General features: G+C 42.5%; 1 protein-coding gene across 1 annotated transcript in view; it reads left to right on the top strand.

Moving 5' to 3' along the window:
- ankrd27 (ankyrin repeat domain 27 (VPS9 domain)) overlaps positions 1-19,682 on the top strand; it is a 126,275-nt gene that overhangs the window by 48,810 nt on the left and 57,783 nt on the right. The window lies entirely within an intron of this gene.

The following is a 19,682-nucleotide window of genomic DNA, read 5'->3' as shown; positions in this document are numbered from 1 at the left end:
GTCGGTTAGCTCTTTGTCAACCCAGACTTTGTTAGTCGAGTTGTCAATTCCTATGCTTTCTTCTAAGCTGAGGGAGTTATTTCCTGAAAAATGGTACAGTAAGCACTAGATTTAAAGAGGTCCCTCTGCATTATTGCATGTGGAAAATACAAATTTGACAGATTTGTCCAATAAATCCTTTGACTATTTAGTCCTTTGACTTAGCTAATGGTATTCCCATGGAGTAAATTCCCACATAAATGGTGGTATAGTACCATAGATACAGTTAGCAAGCAGAGAAATGGCACATAAAATGTCACATTCTCCTCCATGGGGGAAAATTATGCCCAGTTACCATGTGAAAGGCTTTTACACATTACCTCTTTTCTTTCTTTTCTAATAAATCTAATGAACCCTACATGGTTTGAAAGCTCCACTAATAAGCTTTTTAAATCCACTGGAAACCCAAATCCACAATAGCATTCTAACTACCGGTATGTCATTTAGGGTATTAAATACACTTTTTTCAACTTTCCTGATATTGGGTTTGAATTGGGTATGCTATCTGGGATCTCTCCAAGCTGACGTCAGAACACTTCCAATCGTCTCCCCACGGGAAAGCAATACACTGCACTTTTCTTTGCTTTTAGCTAGATTGAGAATTGAACTGATCCTGGTTTGAAAGCTACTGTGTTAAGCTGACTAGCAGACTGAGGTACACCACCCAAGTCTGTGTTCATCACAGAGTTGATAAGTAGCTGGAATGGAATGGAAAATGCTATAAAACCTAGCTTCTTACTTAATAAAAACAGAGTTGGGTGGTCTAACCTAGTTTTCTAGTTAGTATATTAGTCAAACTTTCTAACCAGTAGGGTCCATTTGATAGATTTGGTTGTTTATTCCATGGCAGCATTTTTTACTACGCCCCCCAAGACCATCCAGAGAAAAGGACTGGGCAGCCAAATTCGCTTTTTTTGAGCTGGGTTTTATAATACTTATAAACATCTTTTTTATTGAAATGCTGGTGGATGCTTAATATAACATTGATATGATATAGGCCTATGTACATTTAAAAAAAGATTTCAGCCAGTTTTCAGAGACTTTAATGTTTTACGTGAGACCATGAGTTTTTTGTTTGTTTTTTATTTTATACACATAAACAAACAAACACAGATATACTATACGACATATCTATATACATAAAGGTTAGCAGCCTCCATTCAGTTTCCATGAAACAGTTCAGCCAATTGGCATCTACCCGACCATTGGACTCTTAAGTAAGCTTTGCTTGGACTACACTACTGGCAAGTATTTCATCCAACATAATGTCCAACAATCCAAACTATCCCTTTAATAACGTTCCACCTTTTCTGAAAGGCCTACTGCAGAAGGCATCATGCTAACAAAATAGATGAACAGATTAGGATATTTTACAGTGAACGGGAAGCTGACCTGAACCTAGTTGGCTACCTTTCCTGTGAAATGAATAGAGGCTAACATTTAGCTAAGCAGCTCTGGCTCTGAATAGCTCAGCAAAACACAGATTTAGGTGGTCTATTCCTTGTTTGCTAATTTGTAGAGCCTCTAGTCTAAACCACATAGTGCAAATTTTTTACTGTTAAGGTCAAATTGAATGGAAAGTAACACATACGTTTCTTATCCCTCCTACTTTCCTATGACACACTGCCAACTGTATTTGGCGACAGTGGCTCGAGTCGGGAGGTAGAGCAGTCGTCTGGTAATCCGGAGGTTCCCGGTTCGATTGCCACTCCTCCCGGGCAGCATGTTGAAGTGTCGTTGACACTTAACCCCTAATTGCTCCTGATGAACAGGTTGGCACCTTGCATGGTTGCCTCTGCCATCTGTGTTTATGTTTATGTTTATTTAGGATCCCCATTAGCTTTTGCACTTGACAAAAGCTACTCTTCGGTTCGAGCCCAGCTCTCTGCGTTGCTACCAGCTTGGCTGGTCGTTCATACTAATACAATTGGCAGTATTAGGGGGTGGGAAGCTGGTGGGTGGGGATCGGACGTTGTGGACAGGTCGGTTGGTGCGCCTGCGCAGTAGAATCAGAAAGCCACTGGGGCGGCGTGTCCCTCCCGCGTGTATACAAAAGCAAGCCGCATTTCTCAGAGACGCTCTCTGATTGGCCGACGCCTGTTTCTACACTGGTTAAGCTTAGGCACTCTTCGAAGTTGGTTAAGGTTAGAGTGTCTTAGAGCGTGACGGCAAGTTCTTTCGACGGTTAAGCTTAGGCACTCTTTCGAAGTTGGTTAAGGTTAGAGTTTGTCTTAGAGCATGGCGATAGAACGGCAGGTAGTTTGCAGGCTGTTTGACGTGGAAATGGGCAAAGACACAGCTCGTCACGGATTGGGCAAACGTGTCGGTGGCCAATCAGAGAGCGTCAGTCAGTGCCAATCAGAGAGCGTCTCCGAGAAATGCGGCTTGCTTTTGTATACATGCGTCCCTCCCACGCAAACCCTCGCCGCTGAGAGATCGCGCTGTGCAGGTGAAAAGATGCGACGGCTGCCTCCTCGAGTACCGGAGGGGACATGTAATGCAAGGCTTCGTCCACATTGCAGCCGGCCTGTGGGAGGCATGGTCTAACAACGTTCGAGACAGGGGAGGGTAGAATTGGACGATACGAAATTGGGGAAGGGAGAAAAATAGAAAATGGGGAGAAAAAGTAGATAAAAAAAAACAAAAGCTACTCTTCCTGGGGTCCGACACTTAAAACAATACAACAATATTTCAGACATAAGTCATTACATCATTAACAACATCATTAACCTCTTAAGCCCGAGCGGTCCGGGACCGGTATGAGATTGATATCACGCCATAAATCCATCTCTACAGAATGTATGAATTAATGTTGCGTTGTTTTATAATAAAAAAAAAAATGCCAAGAGTAAAACGGCAGTCAAAGTGTATATTTTTAGCACTACGTTTGTTTACCAATGATTTTAACTGTTATTAGTGAAATATGAGTTTATAGAAATCTCAGGGCATCGAGTTGCAAAAAAGGCACTTATAGATGCAAGGATTTGGCGCAACCTAACTTGCGTGTAGTCTTTTGAGAGAAGAGACCGAGGGCTTTAGAGTAAAAAAAATAAAAAAATAAACTACCCTTCCCACCTCACGCCAGCCCCTGTCAATCATCTGGCTTCTAGCGTGACTTTTTTTATTTCTCTTATTTTTTGGGATCATATCCCATAAAACAGAACACAGTTAGTTTATCTACTTTTCTGTGAACGTCTAGCAAAAAAACGCGTCGGTTGGGTGATGCCTGTACAGCAGAGACAGGAAGTATCGGGGGCAGCGTGAGCCTCCCACGCGTTACTCCTCGCCACAGAGTCCGCGCTGTCTGGTGAAAAGATGCGACAGGCTGCCTCCTCGTGTACCGGAGGGGACACGTGATGCAAGGCTTCTATCCTCACTACAGCCGACCAGTGGGAGGCATAGTCTAGCAACGTTCAAGACAGGGGAGGGGAGAATTGGCAATACGAAATTGGGACGGGAGAAAAATAGAAAAATAAGGAGAAAAAGTGGATAAAAAGGAATACATTCCATGAGATCCATAGATGTCCCTAGAATCAGATACCAAGAACATGCAAATGGCCCTTGTAGAATTGGAGCAATCTTCCATTTACTTGAGTATGTATTTTTTGGATGAATCTTCAGAAAATAGGGCTAGGGTTTAAGAGGTTAACAATCTCATCCACTCTTAATATCAGATTCAGTTAAGGATGACAGTGTACAATATACGTATCAGTATAAAATAATGTGTGTGAGTGAATGGGTAAAATGTGAGGAACAAATTGTAAACTGCTTTGGATCAAATAAAATAGATACAGTTAGCAAGCAGAGAAATGGCCGCAAAATATCACATTCTCCTCCATGGGGGAAATGATGCCCAGTTACCATATTACCCATGTTAAAGGCTTTTACAAATGAACTAGTTTAATATAGTTGGAAAAATCTATTGAACCCTACATGGTTTGAAAGCTTTTGTACGATTTTTAGATCCACTGGAAACCCAAATCCACAATAGCGTTCTAACTATGTAATGTAATGTAGGGTCTTATGTACATACATACCTAGTAAGCATCTAAAAAAGTATTTGAAATTAGTTTCACTCCAAATTTGAAATATTATCATTTAGGTAAGTTTTTGTCAACTTTCCTGATATTGTGTTTGAATTATATGACTTTCCGTGGTTGAATGATGGCTCTTCATAGCTAGAGGTTTGATAAAAGTGCTCCAGGGTGTCACAACACTGCATAAACTGTCCAGATATTGACAAATGTCAAAACACAAAGCAAATGTGTATTTAACAGACAATCTACCATAAATTAGTCTCTATATTGACATTAATTCATAGTTAGTCATCCTTATTGGTCATCTTTCCTATTTTCCCAGGAATTGCTGGTGCCTTTATTCTCCAGCCTGCTTGTTGGCTGATCCTCTTACCTTGGCTTAGTGCTGTGTGTAGTTGTAGGCTAGGCTGCATACCACCATGGGTATCAATTAGGTGTTACTGGAACAGCATGCCAGGGCTTGAATAACTTTGTTATGTATGTAGGTTTGTATACAGGCTCTGAGCTGAGTGGTTGCTTTGAAAATGTAATTCCAACCTCAAGTAGAATTAACATATTATTCCTATGACTTTTTTGCAGAGTTTGGTCTGCATTTGTGTTTTTGGAACAAGTCTCTCCAAAAGTTAGTAACAAATTAGAATTGACCTATCTCAAACCTTGCCCTCTTTTCTTGATCCTCCAATCACAACTGGTTTCCCTCTGAGGGAAGCAAGGGAAGCGACAGTTATATATCATACTGGTCATCGCGTCTCGCTCTTGCCATTATGAGATAACTTATCTCCTAGCACCTACTGTGCTCATGAACAAACAATTTGCACTCATGCATGTGACCAGGCCACGCCCCCGCGTCCTGCTATAAGACGCCGGACATGGTCACATTCTACCTTCCTCTTTTTTTGTTTCCAACATGGACGTTGCAGTGCACTCCATGAACTAGTTGTTATGAAATGCAGAGAGAAATCACACAATGTTGGGTTTTCGCCGGAGGTTCACCAGCCCCTGGAATCTTATCTGCACATCCTAACAGCGCATCGGACCTGTCCTGGGGTTCCCTCATCTCATGACAGCAGATCGAGGGACGTCGCGCGGCGGCTAGCTGTCGGGCTAGGTCGCGCACAGGTAGGGTCTGCGCTGCCAGGCATTAATGCTAGCATTTGTGATACTGCTCGTTGTCCCGTGAGATAGCCGAGTTGTGTATTGGCGCGAGGGGCAGGATATTTGGGAAAACGTGGTCGTCATGACTCTGTTTTGGGTGTTTTCCCAACTATCCTAGTGCACGCGGCTAATGCTAATGCTACAATGCTGGGTCTCCGTTCTTGTTCCCCGCCGAGGGCTGTCCTTACTAAAAGGTCTTCCCTCCTCTTAACAATTCATGCTGGTGTCTAATGTTGGGGGTTTATAGAAGAGCGGCGGCTTGTTTACCATTTTCATGGGTGGATGGGCTGAGGCCTAGGGCTGGTGTGCTTTTTGTGAATCTATGAATTGTGTGCAGGACTGGTGTTTTTCTCTGGTCTGCATCCCCTTAACATTTGTGTGTATGGGCTAGCCCATTCTGCAGTGCGTTAGTGGAGTTTTCGTTAATTTATTCATTTACCCCTTCATGGGTGCACACAGTGGAGGTTGCTGCATTCCTACTAGTGAGGCAGTGCTTCACTAGTAGTAGTCTTTTGTCTGCAGCCACCACTGGTGCTCCGTGCTTGTGAAGCAGGTGGCATCAGTCCTTTGCCTCTGACATGGTGGAACGGTGTCCCGCCCGGCCGACGCCATGAGGCGAGTCGGCCCGGCAGGTGGCTGGTGGGCTGTTAAAGCCTATACCGCCGCGGTATAGAATTAGCAGCGACTAGCAACATTGTTCGAATTGCTGTTTTTTCTGTCAAAAATGGTGTCTGGTGGTGGGGCCTTAGGGCCAGCCGACGTCGAAACATTGCGCAAGGTTTTGAGGTTATTAGCTTTTGACCTAGCCGCAAGCTATGACCGCAGGGAGGGCTAGGATGCTGTCAACGCTTGTTTACAGACATCTTGGTTGGATCAGTCTCCCCTTGAAGAGGAGAGAAGGGTTTTCCCTCAGGGCTCCCCTCTCCGCAGAGGGACTTTGGTCTTTCCGCAGGAGCGCAGGCGGTATTTGACCTAGGCCCCACACCGCCTCACACCGCGCAGCCAGAGGTGAGAGTGCGGCCTCGCCAGCGGCTGTGGCGGGGCCCCCAACTAGCGGCCATGTTTCCCCCGGCTGAGGTACATTAGATGAGCACGCCCTAAAAAAACGTTGCCGTCTACCTGTGTCTAGCTCGCTCTCCGGTCACTCCCCCCCCAACACCAGCGGGATACGGGCTCCGATTTGTTCCCTTTGGCTGCTGGCCGCGTGCTTTCAGTGAAGCACGAGCGGCCCCACGTTTCGCTTCTCATGGGGACGGGCTGACACCCAGTTGCTGGCTAGTCTGTCCGTGAGAATGCTGTGCTGTCAAGCGGCTCCCACGCCACACGTTCTGCGTCTGTTTGGTGAGCCTGCTGTTGTGTCTGTCAACGACGAAGGTTGTCAGCGGGGGGAACTCGAGGCCCAGGGGGTCGCAGCGCGAGTTCCCCCAGCCCCGCCCTCGCCAGGCCGGGTATCACATTAGTGCCTCCCACGGCTGGAAGACCTGCGGTGGTCAGGCAGGCGCGCGTGATTTGGGTGGTAGTAATATCACTGCAGGGCTACGGTGTGTAGGAACCCACCCGATCGGGCAGTGTGGGGACCTCACGCCTTGCATGTCCAGCTGTAGAACAGTTCCTCAGCAATTCATGCCGGGGAGGTGTTCAGTGGGGGAGCTTTTGTCACCCAGTGTGATGTCAGCTTCCCCCGTATCAAACCGGCCCTTTGTCGGGGTCCCCCCTTGGGTGCGATTGCCTCGTTGGTAGTGTCAGGGTGCAATATCCCAGCTCCACGAGACGCCCTGCTCGCGCGGTTGGCGAGTCCAGGGTTGGCAACGCACACCGGGTGAGACCGAGCTGCCTATCTACGGTTCCTGGCGGACCAGCGCCAAGTGGCCGCGGGTGCGCTTGGGATTATCATCACATATGGCTACAGCAGTGCCATATGTCGAGGTGGATGGAGAGAACGCTGAGGCGGGGACTTGTGTTTGCACAACCCCACCCGTTTTCAGGTTTGGTACGGACCCTATTGTCAGGGTCAACAGCAGTGACAGCTCTGGCCGACGAGATCCAACCTCTGTGGGCGAAGCAAGCCATCGTCGTGGTCCCAAAGGAGGACGCGATGCGTGGCGTTTCCTCCCGGTATTCTCTGGTGCCCGAGAAATTGGGGGGGGGGGGTGTCAGACCCACACTGGACCTGTCCCATGGAAGGTTCAGAATGTTGACCGTCTTCCACCTGTTAGACGTCAGGTGGGGGCCTGGTTCACCTCCATAGACCTGTAGGATTTGTATTTGCATCCCAATCTTCCATCCTAGGGCTTACCTACACTGTAAACCCGAATAAGTTTCCAGAACTTTACGTTTTCAAAATTTTACGTAATCCCATGCCTCAAATTTTTTAAGTTGATCAACTCAAATGTTTTCAGTTGGCTAAGACTTACAATTCTCAGTTAAGGCAACTCAAATATGGTCTGTTACTGTGACTTAAGGTTCTCAGTTAAGTCAAATCAAATATGGTCAGTTACTCTGACTTACAGTGGAGTCAACTCAAATATGTTCAGTTACTGTGACTTACAGTTCTCAGTTAAGGCAGTTCAAATATGTTCAGTTACTGTGACTTAAGGTTCTCAAGTGGAGGCAACTCAAATATGTTCAGTTACTGTGACTTACAGTTCTCAGCTAAGGCAATTCAAATATGTTCAGTTACTGTGACTTAAGGTTCTCTAGTGGAGTCACCTCAAATATGTTCAGTTACTGTGACTTACAGTTCTCAGTTAAGGCAATTCAAATATGTTCAGTTACTGTGACTTAAGGTTCTCAAGTGGTGTCAACTCAAATATGTTCAGTTACTGTGACTTACAGTTCTCAGTTAAGGCAGTTCAAATATGTTCAGTTACTGTGACTTAAGGTTCTCTAGTGGAGGCAACTCAAATATATTCAGTTACTGTGACTTACAGTTCTCAGTTAAGGCAGTTCAAATATGTTCAGTTACTGTGACTTAAGGTTCTCTAGTGGAGTCACCTCAAATATGTTCAGTTACTGTGACTTACAGTTCTCAGTTAAGGCAATTCAAATATATTCAGTTACTGTGACTTAAGGTTCTCAAGTGGTGTCAACTCAAATATGTTCAGTTACTGTGACTTACAGTTCTCAGTTAAGGCAGTTCAAATATGTTCAGTTACTGTGACTTAAGGTTCTCAAGTGGAGGCAACTCAAATATGTTCAGTTACTGTGACTTAAGGTTCAACCTTAAATCCATGTGATTAAGTTAACAGAACTCAAAGACATTGAGGCAATCTAATGCCTCATTTCTTTTATGTTAATCAACTCAATTTTTTAAGTTAATCAACTCAAATATTTGCAGTTACTATAACTTAAGGTTCAGTTTTAAAATCCATGTGAATAAGTTAACAGAAAAATAACTACACAAGCACATTATATCAACTTCAAACAACTCTTTTATTTTTTTCTATTCAAAGAGTATACATATATAATCTGTATGTTAGCAATGTACAATAACACTGTAAACACCGTATACACTGTTTTTGGACTATATTACACGTATGTTAACAATACCGACCAGGTATTAGTGCCTCGCAAAGTGCAGATATGAAGTTTTCCCCTTTTTTGTATGCATTTAGGAGGTTTTGTTCTTCATCGAAACTATTTATCTTACAAAAACATTGTGTTACAACTTCAAACTCTTTATATTTATTTCTATTCAAAGAGTATACATCTATTTATCTTACAAAAACATTGTGTTGCCCTCTCCAACATTATGGCAATGTTAAAATTGAAAATATATATATAGAAAATATATATAGAAAATAAATACATGCATGTTATAACATGTACATACAATGTAATGTATATTACACATTTAATCCCACTGGTCACAATAGTGTAATAATGTTTGTTATAAGGCTCTGAAAATTTTACTGAATGATGTATCAATGTATTTCCAGCAAATATTGAAATAATAAAGGGTCTCAATATGTGCAGTGCACATGACCAGAGCTGTTTACATCCTGGCTGAATTACTCAAATTTGTATAGTGTGGTCATAGAATGAGCAAACATGTTGACGGCAACTATTGTGACCGTTGGGATAACACAGTGTATCTATGTACAGTACAGAATAAAATGTATAGATTATCTGAAAATTGTCAATCCGCTTGGCACATGTAAAATTCACAAACGTTGTGCTGTATATTAGGGCTGCAACGATTAGTCGACATAATCGACGACGTCGATTATAAAAAAATCGTCGACGAGAAATTGTTGCGTCGATTAGTCATTAAAAAAAATAAAAATAAATAAACTTTTTTCCAGACAACATCATAACATGATGATCCCATAGCAAATTTTGGACATTGAAAACATTGTTCCCCTGCAGGAGATGATGATCAGACTAGACACAATACATTACACACGCACTCCTCTCACTCACACACAGCGATCAGAGTAAGACACACACATACACACTCCTCTCACTCACACACAGCGATCAGAGTAAGACACACACATACACACTCCTCTCACTCACACACAGCGATCAGAGTAAGACACACACACATTCACACTCCTCTCTCTCACACACAGCAATCAGAGTAAGACACACACACATTCACACTCCTCTCACTCACACACAGCGATCAGAGTAAGACACACACACATACACAAATTACACAGTACACACCTCTCACTCACACAGCGATCAGAGTAAGACACACACACAAATTACACAGTACACACACTCCTCTCACTCACACAGCGATCAGAGTAAGACACACACACATACGGACTCCTCTCACACACAGCAAACAAAAGTTATTTAAAGTACACTTCCACTTTAATTTGTATTATTTAATTTATTTATCTTGTTATGAGTGATTGCTGTATTGTTCTTCAAATACATTTTCATTTAAAGTGGCTTAAAGATCCAAATTCAAATGTTTCATGAGTCATTATTTTAATTTGCTATGGGATCATCATGTTATGATGTTGTTGTTTGGTCCTGACAAGAGTCTCAAAGTCTGGGATGATGGTAGACAAGCAACTCTGAGGTCATGCTCAATGTCCAATCTGTTCCTCTGCTCTGTCTTCAGCTGGACCAGAGCTGAGAAGCCACTTTCACAAAGATAGGTAATAAAAAAAAAAAATTGTTGTTGTTTACATTGGTTTTCGATTAGTCGACTAATCGAAAAAATAATCGGCAGATTAGTCGACTACCAAATTAGTCATTAGTTGCAGCCCTACTGTATATTGGGTCCTGCCAATATGGAACCAAAATACCAATCCACATTACATGCTATACAGCTGGCAATACTGTTAATAGTGCACATACCTACATATGGAAATGCAGCTGTATTTGCTCCATGATGTATCATGGAACAAGATGGTGTTTTCATTGAAAGAGTTAGTCAGAATGTCAGAGGAACCATCCGTCATTTAGAGCAGGCTATGTTTGCAGAATGATAACTAGAACACTACAGTACTCTGTACTAAGAACACTATACAGTACACTAACTATACTGCCCTGTCAAGGCAGACCGCAGTAACTTCCAAACAGTGAAACTGAGAAAAATGGCTTTAAAGTTTTTTGACTTGCCATCCAAAATGTGTTATAGGTAGATAGATGATAGTACCCAGATTTAACATGTATTAATGAAGTAATCTTTAGGCATACAAAAATATGACATAGTTATTTTAATTAACCCCAAAAAAGCAGATACTGCACTCTGCTGCACGATTTCCTTAAATAATTATACAGGTAATGTACAGGCAAAGTGCAGTAACTTCAAATACAATGTTGTTTTCCCTCCAGCTTTCATAACTTCACCTAGCCATTTTATTTGGATCATCATCATTCCAATATATTCAGGTATTAAATTTCATTTTCAAAATGGCTAGGTTAAGTTATGAAAGCTGGAGGGAAAACAACATTGTATTTGCACATTACCTGTATAATTATTTAAGGAAATCGTGCAGCAGAGTGCAATATCTGTTTTTTTGGGGTTAATTAAAATAATTATGTCATATTTTTGTATGCCTAAAGATTACTTCATTAATACATGTTAAATCTGGGTACTATCATCTATTTACCTACAACACATTTTGGATGGCAAGTCAAAACACTTTAAAGCCATTTTTCACTGTTTGGAAGTTACTGCGGTCTGCCTGGGTTTTGAGTGTGATTTTGTAGTTACTGCAGTTTTTAAAACCCCATATCTCCAACACTGAGCGACATTAACATCTGAAACTTGGTCACAAGATAAAACATTTATTGACAAGGTCAATTTCACTCATAACTCAATTTTTACTTTTTTCAAGTTACTGCGGTTAGCCTTGACAGGGCAGTATACTACTGCCTACAAGGTCTCAAGGATACAGTCCCACTCTCAGCATACAAGATCGATGGTCTGCTGCTGCTGACTCCCAAGCGATTCATTCAAGTGAAACGGAACTGAGTCCAGCTAATGGTGAATAGTTATTTTATTAATCAATTATTGTGTCTTTATTCATTCAAGTTGTGTAATTGACCAGTTCATATTCTGTATAAGTTCATATTCTGTATATGTTAATAATAACGCTTCTGTGTTGCGTTTATGGCTCCTGGTATATCGCCTTGTACTCTGTACTGAGAACACTAACTCTACCACTGCCTACAAGCAATGGAAGCAGTCAGAGCAGAGTGGCATTTATGCCCATTGCCTCCTATTGTTCCTCGAGAAACAAACGTTTGGGACTTGGATGTTGCCTTTGAGATTCTGATAAACTCTTTCAACTCTAAAACTTACTTGGATGAAATACAATAATGCCAGCTAGACGGTTAAGAAAATTCGAACTGTAAAACTCTCAAATGTAAACATATTGCATAAAAAATAAAGAACAAGGTACATTGAGTAGTTTGGACCTATTGGCTGAACATCTGCAAAGTAGTACAGCAACTTTTGAAGGTATTATTTTGACATGACAAGACATTTCAGATGAGTTTCTATAGACACACTTTTGAGGTGTTGGTAAGTGCTTTGGGGTAGTGCATAGATTAGTCCAAACATTACAGGAAGGAATCACCAAATCTGGGGAGGCTGATCATGATATGACTTTCAATGACAATAGAGATTGTCACAGGCTGGTAGTGAACTGGACTTGTGTCATGATCACTGATTACAGTAAGGAATAGAAACTCATCTGAAAGAAGGATGTGGGGTGAGGTATTAATTTCCTTGTCATGTCAAAATAATACCTTCAAAAGTTTAATGCAAGAGCGGTCAGGTGACGTAGCGGAGATTGCGTTCGTCACCAACGCTGGAGACACTGGATTCGCGTGTTCGAATCCAACTCCCTGCGTTGTCACCAGCTTGGCTGGCCGTTCACACTAATACAATTTGGCAGTATTAGGGGGTGGGGAAGCTGGCGGGTGGGAATCTGGCGTTGTGGACAGCGACGCCTACAGGTCAGGTCTCGGCGCTTGCTAAGCGGGGCAGGACTTGGTGGAGATAGCGTGCCCTCCCACGCGTTACACTTCACCAATGAGAGCCCTCGCTGCCAAGTGAAAAGACGGCACTGGCTGTCGGCGCACATCTCGGGGGAAGCGTGCGATCGACTCGGGACGCCCTTATACCGACTCGTAGGAGAACATGCATACAGCACCAGGTAGGGGAGGGGGGGGGGGGGTAATTGGCACAACGACTAATTGGGACGGGGAGAAAATCCATTGAAAAATCAGAAGAAAAAAAAATTATTGCATCATCAAGTCATTCTTGAGAGTCTGCAACCTGGGCGACAGTTTACCAGCTTCTAGACCTAGTAAAACCTTCTGAATGAATTCAAAAGTGTTGGTAAGTCCCTTGGGGTAGCTGAGGTGTAGTGCATAGATTAGTCCAAACATTACCAGGAAGGAATCACCAAATCTGGGGAGGCTGATCATGATGTGACTTTCAATGACAACAGAGATTGTCACAGGCTGGTAGTGAACTGGACTTGTGTCATGGTCACTGATGACAGTAAGGAGGGCCACTGCAACACCCTGAAGCTCTGGCTCATCAGGTGTGTCCTGAAGGAATGAAAGAGACATAATAATCACAAATAAATCCATGGTTTCTACAAAGTGCAGCACAAAGCTAAGTATATGGAGTTGTGTTTGTAAGTTGTTTATATTTTAGTTAGAACTATTTTTTTGGTGAGAAGGTTATTTTTATTTAACCAGGTTAGTCCCGTCGAGATCAAATATCTCTTTCACAAGGGAGACCTGGAAGGAAGGAAGACTGATACTTAGCATTTTGATTAACTGTTCACTTAATATACAGTTGTACTGTAAATTATTTTCACTCGGACTCACTGTGCAGGTTTTGAAAAATCCAGAGACTTCCTCATGCAGATACACAGGCAGGGCATGGAGAACAGTGGTACGCCTGGTGTGAACATCATGGATTTCCTATTAAGATGTAAGATTAAGAAGAAGAAAAATAATTGTATTATATGGAAATGTTTACTGAACAAAGCGGATTTTAAACAGTCCAATCAGATATGTCCACAAATAACATGTTCACATCTTTAATGCAATCAGAAAAATGGCAAACACAATGGTGGACTAATTGTAAAATTCAAAAGCTCATTTGAATCATTGAACCTGTTCAATGTTACAGAGGTTCGACCTATGACATGTATAATAATCTATTCACCTGTTCATCGTGGATTTTTAAAATGTGAGCCAAAGCATCTGCTGTGTTCCCAGTTTTGGACGCCTTCTGTCTGAATAACGTCATCAGTCGAGGAAGATGGCGGTCAAGCTCAGCGTAGAATGTGTTGGGCAGGTTCTGGTTGGTAATCAGCTGGAACTCTGCATACACCTATATTTAAAAACAGCAGGACAATATAGTATATCAACATCAATTAGTCACTTCAACTTGGTGGATCTCTTACTTTGTTTGGTTTGGGCTTCAGAGCATGATGGCGGGATTTCTGGTCAACCATGTCATTACATGCTTTGCGGAATCGGTTGCTGATGACTAGCTCGCAGGGGCGCACAGAACACACACGCAGATGCGCCGCTAGAGTATATAAACCAGGCTTAAGAATCACAAGTTTCACTTTAAAACACACAGAATGTGCCAAATGTTAACACAGGAAAGAGAGAGCTGATCTATATTACCTCAGACTCCATTTTGGGAGCAGGCCAGAGGTCCATGAGCTCTTTCACTGGTGGGCTGGACTTCACTATGGTCTGTCTGCGCAGGGCAAATGTGGTCTGCATCAGCTTTCTAATGAGGGGCAGGTTCTTCTCAGTCTTCTTGACTTCTTCAGCAATTGTCTGCCTCAACTGCTCAAGCCTCAAGGAATCCTCTCCTTGGGGATAGTTGTGTAGGAAGTTTACTTCTGCTCACTTGGGTCTTTTAATGTTTGAATGTGAAGGTTCGCCATCAGGATTGCTTCTACCTCTTTTTCCAGCATTTACAGTGACCTCCTCACATCCTGCCCGTCTCAGCTTGTTCCTGAAATTGCCCATCTTGAATTTGATGCTGTTCTTCCATCCATTGCAGCCGGTCTCAGATCCTGCTTCCTTCAAGCAGGGATGTTTGGCGACAAGAGCCGCAGAAGCCACTGCTATCTCTTTATCACTTGGATAAGCCTTGAAAGCATACATTGTAGATGCAAGCTTTTCTAAGATGTCGTGCTTTAGGTCTCTTGTCAACTTAAGGTGTCTCTTGTTCTTCTCAAATTCGTTGTTTCCGTCTCTAAGTTTCAGCTCAACATCGAATGCAAATGTAGGAACTGGAAAAGGACCTGGAGGCCATCTGCTTAGACGTTCTGGAGATGACATATCTGAAAGTATATCAGTAGATGCGAGAGAGCTGGAGTCGAGCGAAAGTGAAATGTGCACAACAGCTTTTTGTGGCAATTCCATAATGTCATCAAGGGAAGTAAGTTTCCCATCAAAGTCTGGATCTTCATACAGCAAACTGAAGTCAAGGTCTATTTCCAACTGTTCTTTTATAATCGTGATCAGTGCATCAACAGAGGCGGGTCGTGAACTGAGTTTTAATTTTCTAGCCCGGTCTGTCTCAACAACACAAAGGATCATGGGTTGTGGGGAGGCAGCTGCCATTGTGCTATGGAAACTTGAATGAATCGCTTGGGAGTCAGCAGCAGCAGCAGCAGACCATCGATCTTGTATGCTGAGAGTGGGACTGTATCGTTGTGACCAGACTGCAGGTAGATGGACAGTGGACAGATGTGGTCCGGTCGACAGACAGCAGCTCAAGGACCTAAGGAGTAGTCATAAACACAACACAGAAAGCGTCATTATTAACATATACAGAATATGAACTTATACAGAATATAAACTGGTCAATTACACAACGAGTGAATAAAGACACAATAATTGATTAATAAAATAACTATTCACCATTAGCTGGACTCAGTTCCGTTTCACTTGAATGAATCGCTTGGGAGTCAGCAGCAGCAGACCATCGATCTTGTATGCTGAGAGTGGGACTGTATCATTGAGACCAGACTGTAGGTAGATGGACAGATGTGGTTGTGTGGTTGACAGCTCATAGGACCTAAGATGTTCTATATACCAGGAGTCATAGTCTCGACACAGAAAAGAAACCTCGTTATTCACAAGGTAGATCTGTTCTATTTGGCTAAATGTAGACAGTCCACCACTGACTCTGACTGAGAGAAACATTCCACAGACATAGTCTGTGCCATCAATGGTTACCTTTGATGTCTGGTAGATTGTGTCACTAACTGTGTGTCCTCTAATGCAGTGATTCCCAACCTGGGGTCCGCGGACCCCCTGGGGGTCCGCCAGGGGGCGCAGGGGGTCCGCCAGACCACAGATGATTTGAGGTATTTTTTTTTATTTTTTATTTTATTTTTTTTCTATTTTTTTTTCAGAGAAATATTTAATTAGCATATTTTTTTCATCAGAAGCATGAATAGTCTCCACTACAATAAAAAATAAAGATAAATAAATAAACATCTAGACATGATTTTTGAACGTTAACAGTAGGCTACCGGGTAGCCGCTAAAACGCGAATCAGTTGACTATCACTTTCTGTAGCTAGCCTAGCACGCTAGTTAACTTTCTCGGCTCGTCTGCAGTCAGCCGCCAGAGGCGAAAATGTGTGACAAACGAAAAGGAGATGACGGCAGCTCATCTGCAAAAAAAGTTAGGACCTACAGCAATCGCGAAAATTACATCACCATGGGCTTCACTGAGGGACCAGACAAACGACCTGAGTGTGTGATTTGTGGAGAAAAGTTGGCAAACTCGAGCCTGAAGCCCAGCAAGCTGAAGAGACATCAGGCGTCTAAGCACCCAGAAACCGTTGGGAAGGATCCAGACTTTTTTCGGAGGAAAGAACAGTCTCTCAAGGCGAACAAGCCTGTTGATGTTAGAGTAGCGTGGAGCAGGGGTGGCAGTGATTTACAGAAGGCTACCGAAGCCTCCTTTGAGTGTTCGCTTTTAATTGCAAAAGCAAAGAAACCGCACAATATTGGCGAGCAGCTCATCAAACAAGCCTGCATCAAAATGGTTTAGAAACTGTGCGGCCCACAGGTGGCGGATAAACTAAAATCAGTACCACTCTCGAACAATGTAGTGAAAGACCGAATTGATAAGATGTCAAGTGATTGCGAGCAGCAGCTGTCAGAAAAGCTTAGAAAGGGTCCATTTGATATACAACTTGATGAAACTACAACTGTCGCAGACGAGGCTGTGCTCATCGTTTATGTGCAATATATCGAAAATGAGGATCTGAAGCAGGACATTCTCATGTCAGTCAACCTTACTACCACCACTCGAGGTGAGGATATTTTTACTGCAGTGGATTCTTACTTCATTCAACATAAATGCAAACCGTTCACCATTAGGGCCTGATTTGAGAGGATGAATACAGGATTTGAATATTGGCCAAAATTTTGAAATACATATGGTGCAAGATTAGATTTGTTGATTGAAGGCACAAGTCAAAGAAGCATAGTGGGTCTAATTATGATGCATATGCCTGTGTATAAGCAGTTTGTTATTAAAATGACAAAAAAAAGGTATTAAACCCAGCTAGGACAGATTCTCTCTGCTACTGATTGGAATTTCCTGTCTCATATTTAGTTTAATTTGTTGCATTGATTTGTTCCATAAATGCAAACCGTTCACCATTAGGGACTGATTTGAGAGGATGAATACAGGATTTGAATATTGGCCAAACATTTTGAAATGCATATGGTGCAAGATGAGATTTGTTGATTGAAGGCACAAGTTAAAGAAGCATAGTGGGTCTAATTGTGATGCATATGCCTGTGTATAAGCAGTTTGTTATTAAAATGACAAAAAAAGGTATTAAACCCAGCTAGGACAGATTCTCTCTGCTACTGATTGGAATTTCCTGTCTCATATTTAGTTTAATTTGTTGCATTGATTTGTTCCATAAATGCAAACCGTTCACCATTAGGGCCTGATTTGAGAGGATGAATACAGCATTTGAATATTGGCCAAACATTTTGAAATGCATATGGTGCAAGATGAGATTTGTTGATTGAAGGCACAAGTCAAAGAAGCATAGTGGGTCTAATTGTGATGCATATGCCTGTGTATAAGCAGTTTGTTATTAAAATGAAAAAAAAAAAGTATTTTATGGTATCTTATTAGGAGGGGGTCCGCGAATTTCATCAGAGATGTTTGGGGGTCCCTGGGGGGAAAAAGGTTGGGAACCACTGCTCTAATGTGTACCTGAGCTACTGCTGGTAGAGATGAAACCAGAACAGAGTCAACCCTGGATGCCTGGGTTTTTGGCTTGAAATATGATGGTGAAGCAAGATGATATGCCATCATGTGTTGGTGTCTGATTGCCATCGTCTTCAAGATATTTTTGAAGTTTTGAGTGTCATGCACCACTCTTTTGAAAAAGCGGTGCTTGGCCTCAAATCGCATGGTCCAAACAGCAGGGGTCCAAAGCACTTAACTAGAGCGGGATAATGCTCCACAAAGTGATGTTTAGGACGGAGTTTAACTGCAGGGAAAACCTCTAATAGTACCTGTCTATGATCACTGATTTTGCACTGAAAATAGTCTAAGGTTTCATCAGTATATGATGGGCACAATGCTAACTCTAGCACCTCTTTCAGCTCCATCAAAACTGCCCATGCTGCATCACCCACTGGTACTACACTGCCTACAAGTAATGGAAGCAGTCGGAGCAGAGTGGCATTTTCATGCCCATTGCCTCCTATTGTTCCTCGAGAAACAAATGTTTGGGGAATTGGGTGAGGTCTATCCACTTTATCAGCGTGCTGATACGGGAATGATGCAATCTTTTGGTTCAAATACTCTAAAGTGAAGTACTTTCGCCGAATCATCTCTTTAACACAGAGAGAAAGCTCCACGGGAACCATACCTTCCAGAAGATCGTGAAGTATATCTGGAGGAAATCCTGTGATTGTATGAAAGTAATTCAGGGATTCACGTAAGACACAGCCACCTTTAACACCAAAATGGCTGCTCGAAGTGTCATGTGCAGTTTGTACATGCAGGTCATGGCTGACTTTGGTTCTCAGAGAAAACTCTCCCTCTCTGACTTCAGTTGTTTGAAACTGTTCACTTGTGGCCAGACATAATCTGCAAACATAGCCTGCTCTAAATGACTCCACAAAGCCACCGAATCCATGAGCGCCCAGATTGTCGGCAGAAACACACCAGATTGTGCCTTTGACATTCTGACCAACTCTTTCAATGAAAACACCATCTTGTTCCAGAGTATGAACATCACGCGGCAATGGAGCAAGTACAGCTGCATATCCATACCTACGGAGGTCTGTCACTTTTACCAGCATTGCCAGCTGTATAGCGTGTAATGCTGATCGGTATTTTGGTGGCACATTGGCAAGGACCCAATATATAGCACAAAGTTTGTGAATTTTACGTGATGTGCCAAGCGGATTGGCAATTTCCAGATCATCTATATATAGCTGAAGTGGTAGGATGAGATTCCCTGTTGACAGTAACTCATTTTCAAGGAAATGGGAGCCATCAGAGCATGACACATATTGACCAGATGTAGTATTTGGTTCTGTAATCTTGTCAAGGATGTCTGTGTTTTTAAACAACTCTTGAATCATTGAAAGGATGGGAACATACATGCTGGTATGTCCCGGTTGCTCCAACTGATACTCTACTGGCATTACACATGGATAGTTGCGCTCCATAAAGCTTTTTCTGCGCTTGGTTGAACACAACTCTGCACCTTCAGAGGTAGATGTAGACAGAACATTGCAGTTCATGACAGCGCCAACAACTTCATCCAGTGTAGGTTCTGCAATATTGTGACCATTTCTCTGCAATATGTCATTAACTGACTCCTTGATCAATGGCTGAGATAAGGAGAAGACCTGATTCAAGTGGTCTACTATTTCTTGAATAGCTGTGTTTGAGACATGGAGGATAACCTGCATCTTTAGGAACAAGGAAGAT

This window comes from Notolepis coatsorum, assembly GCF_963971535.1.
Source record: "Notolepis coatsorum genome assembly, chromosome: 18".
In the NCBI taxonomy this organism is placed as follows: domain Eukaryota; kingdom Metazoa; phylum Chordata; class Actinopteri; order Aulopiformes; family Paralepididae; genus Notolepis; species Notolepis coatsorum.
This window is presented reverse-complemented; position numbering and strand designations above follow the sequence as displayed.